The 4,202-nt window shown below is 45.5% G+C and overlaps 1 protein-coding gene across 1 annotated transcript in view; it reads left to right on the top strand.

Moving 5' to 3' along the window:
* Positions 1 to 4,048: 4,048 nt before the first annotated feature.
* The window catches only part of LOC104493643 (cytohesin-4-like), a 9,038-nt gene continuing 8,884 nt past the window's right edge, over positions 4,049 to 4,202 (top strand). The window contains exon 1 of the mRNA XM_010136363.1: positions 4,049 to 4,097. The gene's annotated coding sequence lies outside the window, so the exon portion shown is untranslated. The remainder of the gene's footprint in view (positions 4,098 to 4,202) is intronic.

Below are 4,202 nucleotides of genomic sequence, written 5' to 3'. Positions count from 1 at the left end.
TGGCTGTTTCTGTTTGTTTGTTGTTTGTTTGTTTGCTTCCTTATTTGCTTGCTTGTTTGCTTACTTGTTTGTTTTCTCCTCACATACAGATTTGGCTCTTGCGAGCTGCTGGGTGCCACAGTTTTTCCTTCCCTCTTGACCAGCTTCAGTGATCAGTCAGGTTCTTTCAGCTCTTCAGGAGGGCTGCTTGCAGCACTGGGAAGGGGTATGGATCTTTCCCAGCCCTGGCTTCATGCTGGCTCCTTGCCCAGTGCTTTCCCCCCAAGGGCTCAGCAGTCTCTCCCCAGAGAATGCAATGGTTGATAATATCAACAGGAGGAGTGAGCTGAGAGTGGCTGGAGCCTGAAGAAAATAATAGAGCAGATTTAACTCATGGAAACCCAAACATCTGGGTGGATGGGGGAAAGATTAGGATCAGGGAAGGCAGGTCTCTCCGTGCTGCTGTGGCCATGACAGGAAAGAAGCCTGTGGGCTCTGAGATGACTGCCGTTGTCCCCTTTTCCTTCTGTCTCTCTTGGTTGGTTCTTTCCCCTTTTATCCCCACTCATATTTATAGCAATTGTTTTGCATGTGAGATCCACACTAAGAGAATTTCCAAGGCAGCTGGCACCACTTCCCCTTTTTCTAGGAAGACAGGAGGCCCAGTGGATTTTGACTTATGAAACAGTGGAGCAGGGCATCCAGAGACCTGACCTGGCTTTCTGAGGAAGCTTCATCTTGCAGTGTTTAGGTGCAGCAAGGATCCTGCCTGCTAGTGCTGTGGTGACCTCTCAAGAGCTCCAGTGCTCTCACCCTTGTGTGAGGCCCCTGTTTTTTCCTGAGGGTCACCATCTGCTTTGCCTCTGTAGGTCTGCAGCCTCCTCTTCCTCCTTACTGAAGAGCCTGTGCTTCACCCGGATTATATTTAGCAGCAGTGCTGTCACCCCAACTCTTCTAGGTCTTTTACGAACCATTTTGTGGTTGCTTTGGCTCTGCTGGTATCTGTTTAACTTCCTGAACATTACAAAGAAGACTATTAATATTTCTGCATTGCCTGTAGTGCAAAGAACAGACTCCCACAGATGCTCTGTCTTCAGCAAGGCTTTCATTCCCCAAAATCCTGTCTTCAGACTTGGAAAAACCTTGATTCTCTCCCTTAAACCACTTCTGGCTCTAGCTGTGGTGGATCGATCTATGAAGCCAGTGGCTTTTCATGGGAGGTTTGGATGTAGATGAAGTATTTAGGTCACAGCTTTTCAGTATATAAAGATCTCTGGCATTAAAAACCACCAAAGAGCATTTGGTAAGAGCTCTTCATTGTGCTTGCAGCAAGAAAAGTTGGCTGAGTAGGAGGGGTGGGTTGCTGTAGGGTTATATCAGAGGGCTATCAGCACAGTGGCTAGTTGCTAGGAGGGGTGTGTGAGTCTGCGTTCCTCACTCTGGACTGAGAACCATTTGCAGAGCAAAGCTGAGGTGAGGTAGCAGGTGACATAGATGCTGAAACACAGAAATCAGAGTTGCTGTGGCACGACCCTAGGAGAGGACAGGTGCTGAGACGTTGAGTCAGCTTTTCCTGTGATGTGTTGTCCCCAATACAATTTTCATCGGCATCTTCGTTCTTCCAGGGTCAACTGACTTGAGTGAGGCTGAAGAAGCTGAAATAGAGGCAATCAGGCAGCACAGACAGGAGCTTTTGGAGGACATTAAGGTAAGGACCATCCTGTTCCTCCTGTCTGCCTAGCCTTCTCAAAATTGTCTTTGCCAAGGAGTGTCTTCACATAACAGTCCAGGCCATGCAGAAGTGCTCTGCACAGCAGATCTTTGGTCTGGCATAAGCCAACTTGGATCCTGAACTTCAGGCCACCCTGGCATATTTGCCACCAGTGTACATCCAACCTATGGTAGTCTTTGCTGCAAGGGTCATCAACTACCCTAATGTGATATTTGAGAAAGTCAGGGATGAGCTGTGATTGCCTATTTAGGATTAAGAATATGAGTACAACTTTGCTAAGACATACTGGCAGGGATCTGGCTCAGCATTTATGGTTATTTTTCAGCACTGATTACCTGCTAATGACATATCAGTCCTAGTTACCCACTGCATCCCCCTGTGTTTATCAAGCTTTTATTTGGTTTGTGGACCTCTTACAAATTCTCCATGAAGGATCCTATCGCGTTAGAGTGTGATAACAGGACCTTCCACTCAAGTTTCTGTGGTAGAACTTGCTTTTCTTTTCTTTTAACGCACCCAAAAATTTCTTCATTGACTCCTAAAATATCTGAAAGTGACAGATTCAAAATCAGTCTGTACTACCACATCACTGTCATGCATGGTGCCATACCCTTGCTATCCAGTTCTGCCTCCACCTCTGTGTAATATGGTCTCCCGTTTAAGAGAGCTTATTGCACTGAATGGTTGGACTTGCACTGATTTTCCAACCACACAAAGATGTGCAGGTGCCTGGGGAATAGGTGCAGTACTTCCTTTGTAGAGCAAAGGATCGAGCCAAACTACCTGTTCTCAGGCTTCCAGACTCACCATCTCTCCTGCAAATCAGAAGGGTCTCTTGTCCCTTCTTGCAAAACCAGCTATGAATATATGCACATGTGCTTTGCTTGTGTGTGGTTCTTATCACTTCAATTTTCAGAGCAGACAATGGGCGCTGCAGGAGGCAGGATTCTTGCACAGGAACACTACATTTTTTATCCACTATGGACAGAGAAAAGCTGCTAGACTACACAGACCTGTACTCTAAGTCTCAAAGCCATTAAAATGCAATTGTCCTATGGAGCAGGGTGAGTTTAGATGAAAGAGTACCTAGAACTAGAGACTTTTTTTAAGGTGGATTTCTTCAGAAAGTATCTTTAACACAAAGACTTGGGGAGATGTCTGGTGGGAGGAGAGGGAGGAGGAGACAGGATGAGTCTAGACTAGAGGGAGAAGGGGACAGGATGAGTTTACACTGCCAGAAGATAGCAGTGAATAAAATAAGAAAACTGATAATAATTTGAAAGTCAGGAGATAAGATCACAGCTTTATTACATTTGTGAAATACCTAAAGCTTAGTAAGAAACTGTCCCAACTCTGGAGGCTGATGAAGCGCAACAGAACAAAGACCAGAGCAAAACTGCAATCTAGAAGCTCTTTTAAATTATGGGATATTGAAGAACATCAGTTTCTCTATCTGGGTGCACGCTATGGCAAGGAGCGATTCTCACTCCTTTTTGAGGCAAGCTCTGTCATAAAACAACCCTTCTTCCCTTGCCTGTTCTGGTTTGCATGCTGAAGAATTTGGATCACTTCTGAACGAGAGCTGTGATGCATTCTGGCTCCGAGGAGGACCATAACTGCAGCATGGAACCAAGGAGATACAGACATCTTCATTTTCTTGATAGTACAAAATATCCAGCCAAGAAGGCCATGGTCTGTTATGGGCCTAAAGGAAAATAAATTCTACAATTGATTTTTAAAAAAAATTTGGCAGTAATTGCCCTTCTCTTACTCTTCCTCTCTTCTTTCTCCTGTCTAAAGACAGGCATCTGCTCAATTCAGTGTTTGAATGAGAGGTGCTTTAAAAACTCTGTGTTTCACAATGTGGCCACTTCTGGCCTCACGGATACTGGTTCCACTTCCCCTTTCCTGGATGTGTAGCAGGGCTATGCAAAGTAAAAGCTAGAAGGAAATGGGCATGATGGAAGGAGTCTCACATCTGACATTGTTTGAGGAACAGAAATCAACCCTGGGCTGGGTTCTCTGACACTCTCCACACTGGCTGAGCTTGTTTTTCCAGTCTTGATTGACAACAGACATGAGAACATCCTTCTGCCCTTTTCTCCCATTGTTTCATTTGGAATCCAGCAGGGTCATCCCAGAGCAGTGCCGATTTCATAGACATCCCTGGCTGGTCGTCACCATCTGACCTGTCTTTTCCAGTGGTTGAGGGAAGAAGTAAGACATGCTCTGTAGTGTCTGCTGGTTTTCCCTCCATCGCCTTCATCCTCCTGGTATTTCTTTTACAGAAACTGAAGGAAGAGATTGCTGAAGTGTTTGCAGAGATTGAGTGCTTCCAAAATGCAGAGAGGCAAGAGGCAGCCAATAACCCTGGGGAGCAGAGCAGGCAAGTGGGACACGATGGGTATTCCTTTGTTTACAAAGTCTCTCTCTTGATGTTAAGGGAATAAAAAACACCAGTGGCATCTGGATCACAACAAGGACAGGGAAA

Source organism: Buceros rhinoceros, unplaced genomic scaffold, assembly GCF_000710305.1.
Source record: "Buceros rhinoceros silvestris isolate BGI_N320 unplaced genomic scaffold, ASM71030v1 scaffold13175, whole genome shotgun sequence".
Lineage (NCBI taxonomy): Eukaryota > Metazoa > Chordata > Aves > Bucerotiformes > Bucerotidae > Buceros > Buceros rhinoceros.
This window is presented reverse-complemented; position numbering and strand designations above follow the sequence as displayed.